The sequence below is a fragment of the Lacerta agilis genome, chromosome 8 (assembly GCF_009819535.1).
Source record: "Lacerta agilis isolate rLacAgi1 chromosome 8, rLacAgi1.pri, whole genome shotgun sequence".
NCBI lineage: Eukaryota > Metazoa > Chordata > Lepidosauria > Squamata > Lacertidae > Lacerta > Lacerta agilis.
In genome coordinates this window covers 53,101,202-53,115,650 of record NC_046319.1, presented here as the reverse complement: position 1 = coordinate 53,115,650, position 14,449 = coordinate 53,101,202, and positions in this window count along the sequence as shown.

Below are 14,449 nucleotides of genomic sequence, written 5' to 3'. Positions count from 1 at the left end.
ATGTTTGGATTCCTTTTGCATTACTGAAATAATGGCTGATAAATAGGCATGCATAACATAAATTATCTCCTTTAACTAGATGAGGAGACAAAATAGCCATGTGTAAATAAGGCAAGCTGGCATATTTATGGGAAATTCATTGAGCCCCAGACCCTCAGGTAGGTGAGCAATCAAACTCGAAATGGAGAGAAAGGACCAGCAAACTGGCCCTTGAAATATGGTCCAACAGAAGCTTTCAGATCTGGTTTGGGAGAAACTGCTGTTTAAGCTGCTGGACCATCCATCACAAAGAATTTATTGGCCTCACACCAGAATAAAGTTCAAACAAGAGTAAAAATATCTCCAGAGTGGAATGTTAATAAAGAAATGCGACTGCCTGGTTGGGAACCCCATGCTTCACAGGGACAACGCTACCCCACTGGAAAAAGTTGTTGTTCTTGCAGGCAGGGCTTCCATTCCATGGAGGGGAGTCTGCACCATGTTTCAGCATATCTTGCTGTGATTGGGAGAAGGCGGCCTATCTTTGGGGTGCATGCATGCTCTTGGGTAGAGCCCCAAGGACAGTTTCTGCAAAAACACCAGAGAGAGGCTACCACAGCCCAAATTCAAGAGAGGGCAAATTCACCAGGAAGCAGAGGAGAAACAGGTATGCCACCTTGAGTTCCTTGAAGGAAAGACCAACCAGACACACACACCCCAAAGGAATCCTGCCAACAGGGTTCAAGCATAAAAGCATTCTCCCCTCCTTTGGTTTCCAGCAACTGATATTCAGAAGCTTTGCTGCCTCCAGCTGCAGAGGCAGAACAAGAGCCATCATGGCTAGTAGCTGTCGATAGCCCTCTCCTCCATGAATTTGTCTGATCCTCTTTTAAACCCAGCTAGATTGGTGGCCATCACTACCTCCTGTGGAAGTGAATTCCACAGATTAACTAAGTGCTACAGGAAGGGCTTCATTTTATCTACTCTGAATCTTCCAACATTCAGCTTCACTGTCCATGAGTTATATAATTTTATGCATTTCTATCGTGTCGCCTCTTACCTGATCTCTAAACTAAAAAGTCCCAAACACTGCAACCTTTCATCAAATGCTTCAGCCTTGCTTCCTCAGTCACAGCTGAGGAATGTGGATGTTGAACATCCTAAGCACACCAAAGGGTAAGGCCATTTGTTGTATGTACAGGTAGTTGCTTTTTATCAAATTTAGCCATGGAGATACCTATATGTGGTCCCAGGGGATTGTCTGATGGTCTGTGAGGCCACCAGCTTTGCTGAAGTTAAGCAGATCTGGAACTGGTTGATACCTGGATGGGAGGCCTCCTGGGAATTACCTGTGCACAACTTTGGGTTCCATGATGGAAGAAAGGTGGGGCAGAAATGTAAGAGGATAGATATGGGGAGGATTTAGATGAGGGAAATGGCATGAGGAGAAAGGGTGCAATGTGTTCACACCCTGCTCTATGGCCCAAATCCGATGCACTCCTCTTTTCATGCACTGCTTTTAAATTTTAATCACATGTCTCTGGCATCATGCCTAGCTAGACCATCAGCTGCTACATTTTGTAAAACCAAAGCTACTCATCAAATGAATCATGGAGCTACACTGAATGTGTGGTTCTACCCAAGGGTAGCTGTGACTGGATAGAAGCTAGAAGCAATGGGGACTTAGTTGCCAGGCTATTGAACAGAACTGGTTCATTGCTTTAAATTTTTTGCATTCTACCTTTCATGTGAGTTTCATAATGTGGTGTTCAAAATAAATTAAAATTACATTAAAATTTACTTACAGAATCAATAAAATAGCAGCTATTGTTAGGCCAAAACCGACATAGTAAAGTATTTTGGTCAACTGTTCTGCTATGGATACAAGCTGAAAGTATGCTTAGAGAAGCACAGGCCTTTAATCTGCCCTCATGCCAATGCCAATTGACCAGTGCCAATACACTTACCTGGGGTAATTTGCAAGTATATTAGTTGAGTATTTTATCTGAGTAACAAGGGTTCAAATCCCTACTTGGCCATGAAACTCATTGGGTGACGTTGGACCAGTCACACTATCTCTTGGCATAACCTGCTACACAGGGTTGTTGATACCCATGTAAGCCACTTGGAATTGCTTGGAGAAAAAGGAGGAATATAAATGCAATAATTAATTAATTAATAATGACATCCCTTCATTATGCAGAAGTCCCTCAGTATGCATCTTTTCCTCCAGATATCCAACTCCATCCTTCCCTCCTCTCTTTTAAAAATACTCATGCAAAGCTAGAAAAATTTTGATGGACTGGAAGTTTTCCATCCCTAATTTGATGGGGGTGGGGTGGGGTAAGAATCCTAACTTGAGCTCTGAATACAGTCCTGGTTACATAATCCTGCATGCTATATTTGAATTAATGAGGTCCGTGAGCATCTGTGTCCATGACTACTACTATTCAATTGAGCATTAAGGTGGATAGATAGGGGTGGTGGATACAATATGCTTAATTTGCAAAGGTTCAGCAAGCAAATGTGAGCGCGGCTGCAAATTATTTCTGCCATCCCTCCCTGCAATGAAGTTAACAGCTGAGTGAACCCAAATACATCAATTGTACAAACTCGTGCGGCATTTTCATGTTTCAATCTAGTTATGTATTTCTAGATGACCAAACATGTTCAAATTACCACTAACTACAATCCCATCACTTGGTTCACTGGGCAGAAAGGCAATATATTAGTACTGTAGCTGCTGGAAGGATGGGGCAGTTTGGGCGCAGTGCAAGTGTGGGTCTACCTTGTGGGGGAAGGGGGGCTCAGAATTCACTTATGACCACATTTTAAGCAACTCGCCACCAATATCTTGGGCCTGGAAAATGACCTGCCCTTCCAGTAGAATAGTATTGACCCCTAGCCTTAAGAACATAAGAAGAGCTTGCTGGATCAGGCCAGTGGCTGATGTAGTCCAGTGGCCAGTGGCCAACCAGATGCCTGTGGGGAAACCTGCAAACAGGACCCAAGCATAAGAAGAGCACTCTCCCCTTCTGAGGTTTCCAGCAACTGGTATTCAGAAGCATCACTCTCTCCACCTGTGGAGGCAGATCAGAGCCATCATGGCTAGTAGCCATTTGTAGCCTTATCTTCCATGAATTTGTCCAGTCCTCTTTTAAAGCCATCAAAGGTGGTGGCCATCATGGCTTTCTGTGGAAGTGAGTTCTGTAGTTTAAATATGTGCTAAGCCTTCCAATCATAGTTGCTGTTCCAAAATGTGGGAGTCACAAGACACCAAGCAGGCTTTGCGCAGCACAGACTGGAAGAACAGCCGAAACTGGAATTGTCCGAGTTTCCCATCCTGGTGCTTGAAAACCAATCTGCTACCCTCACTATTATACCACACACAACCACGCTGTACAATGCACTCCTTGACACACTTGTGGAGTGAAACCAATTCCCCACCATAGCCACTGCCAATCCTTTAACTCATTTCAGATTTCCAAAGTTCGATTAGGATCCCATCTCCTGTAAATGATGGTCTCCCCAAGCTAATTCCATTCCCAACTAGTCATTTTTGGACTTGGGTATCAACACCTATGGGAGAAGGCCAGGGTGGGAAGAGAGGGAGAAGGGGAGCTGGACTTTGAACATTGACAGCTCTAGCGTCTAATCCCGGGCTAGATCTCACCCAGCACTCTCCATTCTCAGGGGAGGGATGGCGAAGTGTTAAAACTAGAAGCTTGCTCTCACTGCCTTTCACTCTTTTGTGAGTTCTCTAAATGTTATAAAGAGTATGGTGGCATTTGTTCAATTTATCTGTTGTTTATCCTTCAGTACCCTTCCTATCCTTTCATATATATGTGAATGTCTGTTTTCCAGTCCTTTCTCAACCAATCGCAGCTTCATCCTTAGTCTAGCAAATATAAATAAAATGTTTAGGGAAGCTTTTAATGTTTGATGTTTTGTTGCTTTTTTATATAGTCTGTTGTGAGCCACCCAGAGTGGCTGGGGAAACCCAGCCAGATGGGAGGGGTATAAATAAGTTGTTGCTGCTGCTGCTGTTGTTGTTGTTGTTGTTGTTGTTGTTGTTGTCTGTATCGGAAGACTAAGCTGTAATACTTGGGTGTTGTGTCTCATAACTTCACCACTAAAATAATGTGATGTTGATGGCTGCCCTCTTGAATGTAGAGTGTCATGGAGGTAGGCAGATTCACCAATGGTTATTAGCCTTGTTCTCGGGTGACCCTTCCTTGCTTGCAGTCCCAGAGTAATGGTAGGCAGCTGAGCCAGACTTCAGCACCACCTCCTGCTTGTAGGCTTCTTATAGGCATATGGGCTTCACTGCCAGAAACATGAGACTGGACTCAGAGGGCCTTTGCCCTGGCTCTTCCATTGGCTGTCGGCAACTTCTAAGCATCGCACTTGCCCTCCTCCTTTTGGACCTCACCCTATTGCTACTCGTTGGCCATCCTGTGATAGTCTGAATTATTCTGGAGATTTTCTCTGCTTTGAAGGCAAGTCCTTGCTTGCTCCTGGGGGAAAGTGCCTTCCCACTTCACAGGTTCTCATCAGATGCACCATGTATTATTAATAATATCAGAAAGAGCTATAAATAGAGAGAAGACTCACATGGCTGTAAGCAGCAGCAGCAGCTACTGCTACAGCAATCAGATTGGCAGGGGACGACAACAAAACTTTCTTCTCCCCACACATTCCTTTTCTCCCTCTAATTGATTTTCAGATGCTCATCCCAAACACATTTTATTGAAGAAGGGGTGGGAGACATCAGGCCTAGGGGCTGAATATGGCCTTCTCCAGACCTCTCTCTCTCCACCCCCCTCTGAAAGGTAGACCACTCGCTGGCCCTGCTCTGATCCATCCTCAAGTGTTTTCATCCAGCTGGGATGTGACCTTGAGCTGTGAAAATGCCTCTTGTCTCCCTAGGTGGACGATCTGTATGGAAACCTCTAACTCTTGGAAAGCTGAAATGTTAAGAGCCACATCTCCCCACTTTGGCCTCCAGCATGCTGGGACCACCACCTCTCGTTAAGAGGCATGAATCACCTCCCTGGCGTGCCCCACCCCACACATCTGCGAAACTCCCCCGCCATACTGCTTTGAGGCTTCTTATTTGGTATCAAATGTCAGATAAATGCAATTAATCATCATCCATGTTTGCATACCCCTCAACTGTCCTGAAAAAAAAACCCAGGACATCTCTTCCCCCCCCCCCATGAGAGCACGGTAGCCATTCTGGGCACCACGATTTCGTGCAGTGATCTCGCCCCCGCCCCCTCCCAAAAAACACACACTTTTTCTGGGGCTGTGATCTGGGGCGCGGAACCCTGAAACACACATTTTGGGCACTGTGCCTGAAAGAAAGTGCTTTTTCCGGGGTCACGATCTCACTCAGGTGATGTGACTCATGCAGGATTGTGGCCCTGGAAGATGGTGCTCAAGTTTTTTGTTGTGACATGTTGAAGGGTTTGTGTTTGAAGTCAGTATATGGTGCTGGAGTTAAAACAGATAGGAAGGAACGTCATCCCTTTATCCTCTTCTAGAGACACCTGTCTGACCACTACTGGGAATAGGATGTTGAATGCCTAGTGGACTTTTATGGCTCTGATCCAGCAAAGCAAATATGGCATCCTTATAGCCTTCTTAGCCCTCACACCTGAGATTCACCTGAGGCCATGCTCTGCTCTGTCACCACCATTGGCTCTTTAGACTTTGTTCGTTGCGGCTTCTGCCTCTTTTCCTCTCTCTCTACCACCTCCCAAAGGGACATTGGAGAGTCCTGGGTGCTTTCCTTTTAATTAGAGCCTCATCCTTCCTGCCAAATTGACATCTCCATTTAATTTTGTTTGCAATATATCTGTGGTCATAAATGATAAGTGTAACAGCACCATGATCACTCATGAGACACTTGCTTACTCCAAATATTATCCCTGCTTCGCAATGTGCTGGGCTCGACTGATTTATTGACTCACCAAACCAATCTTCTCTTGCATTTTGCTGTAATTAAAACAATCATGCTCCTAGAGTCCATCTGCATAGAGCAGCCAGTAAATTATCATGTCAGAAGATAATAATCAAGGCAGATATTAGGAGCAAACCTCAGAATCAAGCTGCTCAGAGGGAAGGTTAACTAACACTTGTCTGTGGCCAGTGAAGGGCTGGTGTTCCTGAATACAGAGGTGGATTTAGAGCAGTGTGAGTAGTGTGGTCACACTGGGCATACAGCCGGGGAGGAGGAGGACTTCTTCTCCAGGCCTGGTAAGCACTTGCCTGGCTTCGGGAAGGTGGTATGAGGGCTCTGACAGGGTCCTAGAGTCCTCCATCCTCCTTCCCAAAGCCAAGCAAGCACTTACCAAGCTTTGGGAAGGAGGTGTGAGCGCTCTAGGACCCTACCAGAGCCTCATGCCTCCTTCCTAAAGCCTGCATGGCAAGGGCTGGAGGGAGGGCATCAAAGGACCTTGCATAGGACATCATATTACCTAGGTCCACCCTTGCTGCACAAGACCTCCAGCAGGGTCACCAACTCTATGGGACTCTGGATGCCCAAGCACCCACAAAGATTTGGTTGTGGGTGCTCAGCACCCACACTGCAGGGTCCTCGATGCAACTTCCAGTGTCTCAGGAAGCACCAAAGTGATGCCCGAGGCCTTGAGAGACTTCAGAGATGCTGTCCAAGGCCCTACAAGGTCTCAGAACCTGACTTTTGGTGCCACTGGAAGTCAGGTTCTGAGGCTGGGGGGCATGCATGATGTCATGACACCATGTTGCAACATGATGTCATGATGTCACGGGCACAGGCACCCATAATCTGGGGTCCAAGTTGGCTCCCCTGCCCTCCAGTGTCAAGTGCACGTGTGACCCAAAAGTATGAGAAATTGTTCTGCCAGCTCACCTCAAAAAGAATATTGTAGAGTTGGAAAAAATTCTGAAAAGGGCAACAAAAACGGCCAAGGGGGTGGAGTGACTATCTCCCATGACTCCCACAGCTTTTTACTTGGGAAAGGAGGCAAGTAATGGGGGGACATGATAGAAGTTTATAAAATTATATACAGCATGGAGAAAGTGAAGAAAGTTCTTTTTCCCTTCTCTTATAATACTAGGGTGGAATCTACACACATAAAAACTACTCTGAAAATGCTTTTTTTAAAAGCATTTTAAAAAAATACATTGAATTTTCCATAAGGCTCACCATCGCCATCAGGTGTCACATTGTATATTGCACTTAAAACACACTTAAAACGTTTTGTTTGCAGCTGTATAGTTGAGTCCTTAAAGTCACGGATGTACAATGAAGCTGAATGTTTCAGGACAGATAAAGGAAAATCCTTCTTCATGCAACACAGAGTGAAACTATGGAATTTGCTCTCCAAGGAGGCAGTGATGGCCACCAACTCAGATGGCTTTAAAAGAGGATTAGATGAATTCATGGAGGAGAAGGCTGTTGATGGAAGCTAGTTGGAGGCAGCGATGCTTCTGAATACCAGTTGTTGGAAACCGCAGGAGGGAGGGGGCATTGAGTTGGCCCCTGTATGAACAGGATACTGGGCTAGATGGGCCTTTGGCTTGGTCCAGCAGGCTCTTCTGGTGTTTTTATCAGGGGTTTAAAATAAGGTTACCAGACGTCCCCGTTTCCCGGGGACAGTCCCCGGATTTACAAATCTGTCGCCTGACAAAATCAATCTATTTAGTAGGAAGTTTAAAAGTGTCCCGGGATTCGTTGAAAAAAATCTGGTAACCTTAGTAAAGGCAGCGGCCATGCACATATCTCTGCACAGCATCGTGCAACAAAGATGTGTCTCCTTGCACAGAATCTGCAATTCTCCCAATTGGGGGTCAGAACAGGGGCTCTGTGGCATGCAAGATTCAGATATGCTGAACTGGCATGCCTGTGATTGAGACAAACTCTGAGGAATACTGCTTGTATGGCCGTTGTGGTCCCCCAAGGTATGCTCATTTAGCCAAGCTTTTGTCAAGGCAAACCTCAACTTTCTCTGAATCAAATCCTCACGAGTACTTGAGCAGAATTAATCACAATAGAGGGGCACAGGGGGCCTGATTTATGAAGGGGTGAGATATCATCACAGTTATTTTGAAGCTCAGCTTCTGTCAATTATCAAATCTGGCCTTGACATAGCCCAAACAATAAAAGTAAGGAACTGGAAAAACCCAGATTCAGAACTGCCACATGGAGCTTATCCAAAAGAAGCATCCCCCATCCACCCACTCCAAGGATTCTACATTTCAAACATTTTTCTTCAGCCAAAAAAAAAAAAAAAACAATGTGGGTTTTAATCAATGGAACTTCTAGCTTTATTCTGTTATTTTGGCAATGACCATTGGCCTTTTGTTTGTGTGTTCGTGTCAATTTTTTAGTAGATTTTAAAATCTTCACATATAAATTCCAAATTTCACATTTACATTTCTCTTTAAACTTTGACTTCCTGCCTTTCCTTCCATACTGTTCTTAATCCCATCCCATTTATATAGTACATTTCACCTAAGACATATTCTTCTATTTCAAATATTTTCTTTCTCTTCTTCTTCTTTTTAACCATTGGCCTTTTCGAATGAATCTAGGTCATCCATAGTTTAGAAGGTTCAAACCAGGCAATAATTGTGCTATGTTCCTGCATATGTGGATTCCTAGAGGTGATTTTAATATTTATTTATTCAACTTATTGGTCACTTTTTTTTTACAAAAGTAACTCAAAGCAACTTATAACAGGTTTCACACACACACTGCTTTTGCACAATGAAATCATAATAAATCATTCATATCTCTCTCTGCAGTTTGAGGTGGCCATGAACTTACTGAGTGATATGCTTTGCCCAAATAATTTTATATTAAAATTCAGAACTTGTTCTATCAGGTATCCATCAAAGTACCTTTTATGCTACTGATTTGTTCTATAGAAAATCAAATTTTTGGTTTGATCATAATTTATACTCTGTTGCTCATTTGGACAATATTAACTTAGCTGCTTTAATAATCCGTTTAGACAAATCTACTGTACCATCTTAGTTTCAAATGCTTTTATATTCCCCATCAGTTTCTCCTAAGCCACCTCCTCTATCTTTGGGAGAGTTTTGAAGGAATCGATAAGATTGTCTTGTATGGTTTCAATCCATCCTCTTAACATTCACACTTATCAAACACTATAGTAGCAAGGTTTTGTTACTGCCATTCTTCTCCAGAAATACAGCAAATGGTTCTCTTGATCTCCCAAATGAAAAGAAGCCGATGATCCGAATTGATATGGTTCCAGATACCACTTTTCAGTCAATTCATTAAATGGAGAAAGTTTGCTTGGTGTATTTATTTGGAAATATTCATTCCTTTGGTGAGTCATTTAAATTAGGCTCTGGCGCAACACTAAAGGGTGTAGACAAGCTGTCTCCCTTACAATTATCTTTTCAATCAAAAAATATGTGAGGATCTGTCTACTTTGATTTATTTACCTTTAAGAGATTCAAGTCTTTGTTGAATGGATTTCTGTTCTGGAGCACACAGCACTCCAAAAGACTTTAATAATGTGTCTTCAACATAATCTCTACATTGAGCTTCTTCTACCTCTTAATGTAACCACTATGCATCCCCCTGAGACCTGGGAGACTAACAGTCCAATATCAATGGACTTCAGATGAGATCAGAGCATCATAAAAAAAATATTTGTTTCTATGGAGGAAATACAACCATATTTTGAAAACTCTGCTAGCAAAGAACTTTAAAACTTTAAAAGGACCAACCATCTAATATTGGGTATAAAAAAATATGGTACATAGATTTCATGGGAAAGTTAACACAACAATTTAGAGTCATACATGGGAACTACAAATCTGATAAATTTGTTAAGGTATGTTGTTGTTGTTCAGTCGTTCAGTCGTGTCCGACTCTTCGTGACCCCATGGACCAGAGCACGCCAGGCACGCCTATCCTTCACTGCCTCTCGCAGTTTGGCCAAACTCATGTTAGTAGCTTCGAGAACACTGTCCAACCATTTCATCCTCTGACGTCCCCTTCTCCTTGTGCCCTCCATCTTTCCCAACATCAGGGTCTTTTCTAGGGAGTCTTCTCTTCTCATGAGGTGGCCAAAGTACTGGAGCCTCAACTTCAGGATCTGTCCTTCTAGTGAGCACTCAGGGCTGATTTCTTTGAGAATGGATAGGTTTGATCTTCTTGCAGTCCATGGGACTCTCAAGAGTCTCCTCCAGCACCATAATTCAAAAGCATCAATTCTTCGGTGATCAGCCTTCTTTATGGTCCAGCTCTCACTTCCGTACATTACTACTGGGAAAACCATAGCTTTAACTATACGGACCTTTGTCGGCAAGGTGATGTCTTTGCTTTTTAAGATGCTGTCTAGGTTTGTCATTGCTTTTCTCCCAAGAAGCAGGCGTCTTCTAATTTCATGACTGCTGTCACCATCTGCAGTGATCATGGAACCCAAGAAAGTGAAATCTCTCACTGCCTCCATTTCTTCCCCTTCTATTTGCCAGGAGGTGATGGGACCAGTGGCCATGATCTTAGTTTTTTTGATGTTGAGCTTCAGACCATATTTTGCGCTCTCTAAGGTATACTTTAACTTTATTGCATATGTTTGTGAAGAAAATAACAATGTAAATCCTCAACTACAACATGCAAAGCTGTGGAATTTATTAAAGTTTAAATAAGTAAACAATGTAAATAACAGGAGTATAATTTTATACAGGTTAAAAATTAATAAAATGGATCTGTAATTTGAAACCCTTTCAAATAATAAATGTAAGTGTATAATGAAGTCATGTTTATTTTAACCTGTATATTTGTTGTTGTTGTTCAGTCGTTCAGTCATGTCTGACTCTTCGTGACCCCATGGACCAGAGCACGCCAGGCACGCCTATCCTTCACTGCCTCTCGCAGTTTGGCCAAACTCATGTTAACCTGTATATTAGATGATATTATAAACCGAGAGTAATTGACCCAAAAGTAATTCCAGGCACTTCGGGGTGGGGAATTTGGGTTGGGCAGCAAATCCTGCAAAAGTTTTTTTGGTTAATTTTTTTTCTAGTTTGTACCTTTATATTTCTATTTCATAAATTCAATTTTAAAAACTTCAAATCTGAGGAGCAGGAAGTGTCATTTTTACAAACATTGCTTATTTGGAAAACCGCATCGCAAAATTCGGATAAGTGCGAATTTAAAGGGTAGTTGCGTCTCAGTTTACAGATTAGTTTGGAAAATGTGAGTGTGATAGATTTGGTTTTCAGTGTGTGTTGAATACAAATTCTCCTCCATCCCTCTTGATAGATACAGCCATTGCTCTTTTAAAGCTAATCCCAGGTTTACAGCATCTGAGAATACTGGGGCTCATGGAACTTTTTCCGGAGAGGCGTACAATCCAAAGTGCCTCCTAGCAAACTTGCACTGACATCCCAACTGCTTAATTTTATCATAATCACCCACTTTAAATTCCCAGCACCCCCTCCCTTCCCTTTCCCCGCCACCATCACCCTGCAGTTGCAGGTTTCAACTGCACTGGAAAAAATAAATATTTGAGTCTATGTTTCGGCCTGAATTACTCCTGGTTTAGCTATGCTAATGCAAAGCAGTTGTATATAACCCACCTGAATCAGTTAGCATAAAATTAAATTGAAAGTAACAAATAACCATCAAAGCGATGGAACAAAAAGCCATTAGGCTTATGCTAATGACTAGTTAAGCAATTCTGGGCTCCTGACAAGTCCTCTTCCCAACACCTTTTTCACCCGTGGACTTAGATCTCAGCAACTAATCTGTTGTGACATAAAGAATTATGTAAGGTGGCTAAAGGTAAAGCCTAAAGCTTCTGTCTCCATCGGACTGTCGCTTTCCTGGAGAGACCAATTGCCAAGGGTATCAGCTGTAGGTTGCCAGCTAATGAACCCTCCATGCTAATTGCCTTCCACGGGGCCCCCATGCCTGCCAACATCTAAAATGCAGAGAGCATAAATATCACCTCCTTTTCTTATCTAGTGGTCCAGACCAAAAAATCCTCATCCTTGGACCCTTTGGTAAAAGCATGCACCCTGTGTTAGCTAGGTCACCACAACCAGAGATTAGGATATAGGGTCCCATCGGTGGTGTATGATCAGTGGACTAGGGGGACTAGGCTAGTGCCCTAAATGTACCTGGTAAATTAGAGCATTAGAGTATTAAAGCCTGATGCCTCCTTCCCAAAGCTTGGAAATCTTCTCCTTGGCTTAGGGAGGGAGGCACGACGTCTCACATACAACGTCGCCCTTGCAACCTGGCTCTTCTGGCCCTAAGTGTTCCCCTATGAAAAAGAATCACTGCACACCACTGGGTGCCATTGAAGTGCGGCCAACGAGAAACAGTCACAGAGTTCACCCCAATGCAAATGAAGTCCTAATTCCTTCTGCTGGTGTGAGAAAGGGGAGGTGTGAGAGAGATGCTGAATATGAGAGGACATAAAGCACAGGGGAGCAACCAGTGGCCCAGAGGATGCATGGGGCCTCTGACCTCATTTTATGTGCCCCCCACACAATGGCATTCTTCTATCCCATTAGAGTTCCTTTCTTCCTGTCAGGCTTCTCCCCACCATAACCCTTCCACTGTTGTTTCAGAATAACTAGAAGGGTCTGTACAGGCAAAAAAAACCCCTCCCCATTTATGCATGTTTAATATGTGCACAATTGCACATACGCACATCAAGCTGAACCCGGAAGAGACTTTTGGAATGGCAAAAATGACCCTAAAAGTGCCCTAAAGGGCAAAAAAAAAGGTGCGAAAATAGAGCCTGGCAATCCTATGAGCCTTTGCAAGTGCAATCCCAGCAGTCGGTTTTCAGGGGTTTAGATGGTGTTTGCAGGCTTTCCCAACTGTATAAAGGACAAAAATATCATTTCAACAAGATATGGGGAAAATAAGATTATTTGGAGACTTGTAAATTACTCATTTTTATAGTGTTGGGAGCAGACCAGTTTGAATACTTCCTGGTTTATCCAAAGAAATCACTTTCTCAAATATATCATCTGCTATTGCAAATAAACAAGGCGGGGCAGAATCTAACATATGTGGGAAAGTGGCAATAAATGTTGAAAGAAAGAGAAAAGTTCATGGAATGGAGCTATTTATAGAGTGCTTAATGAATACACAGTAGCGTTGGCATTAGAGGAAAATTCTTTTTAAAAATATCACAATTATAGAAAAACCAGGAAATGGCATCAAAATGTTTTACAACTCTTCTGATTTGTGGTGGAATTATGGAAGAGGAAAAGTGGTGGTCTGGTGTTTATTGCTTTAGCTTTCAGGAAGCAAATACGGAAAACTATGGTTGTGATTCTGGAAGAGAGGTTGAGTTTAGAACCGAACATATTCTCTTTTTTTTTATAAAGATTTTTATTATTTTATCATGAAACAAAACAAAAACAACATTAAACATACATAGACATAAAAGAGAAAAAACATGATAAACAATCAACAATAAAAACACAACATTAACATACCAAAAAGATAAAACTTATACAAACCTTACCATCTTATCTTTGTTTCTCTACTTATTTCTACTTCTTAGGGGGACTTCCCCTGGTCCCTCCTCTGTCTTCAAAAACATATATAGTCTTTAGGTAGCTTCCTTTCTTTTCCCATTAACTTATACTCAATATCCTAATGTTCTTTAAATTTATCTAAATCATTATATTTCTTAACTTATATTCTATATCTTAATACTTTCTTGTACAAAAATCTATCACATCAAAATTTTCTTTTACACCGTTATAACTAACCTTAAACTTCTAAAGCCGGTTCTTTTATATATTTCTGCTCAAATATTCAAACGTTCAATTTAGCATATTTAAGTAAATAGTCCTTAAATTTCTTCCAGTCTTGCGACACCTTCTCCTCCCTCTGGTCTCGGATTCTGGCGGTCAGGTCTGCGAGCTCCATATACTCCATCAACTTCATCTGCCATTCTTCAATTGTCGGTATCTCTTCACCCTTCCAAGTTCTTGCCAATAGGATTCTAGCCGCTGTCGTGGCATACATAAAGAAAACTCTATCCTGACTGGGTATCTCTTCATTGGTCATGCTCAAAAGGAATGCCTCTGGTTTCTTGCAAAAGGTAATTTTCATTACCTTCTTAAGCTCATTATAAATCTTGTCCCAGAAGGCTTTCACCCCTGAACACGACCACCACATATGATAAAAGGTACCTTTCGAGGATTTACATTTCCAACACTCATCCGACATTTTAGAATTCATTCTAGCTAGCTTAACTGGTGTCAGATACCATCTGTATATCATTTTCATTACATTTTCTCTTAAGCTATTACATGCAGTAAAATTGATACCTTTCTGCCACAATCTCTCCCAGTCATCCATCATAATATTATGACCCACATCTTTTGCCCAGTCTATCATTGTTGATTTAACCAATTCATCTTTCGTATGCCACTCTAGCAACAAATTATACATTTTGGAAAGGTTTTT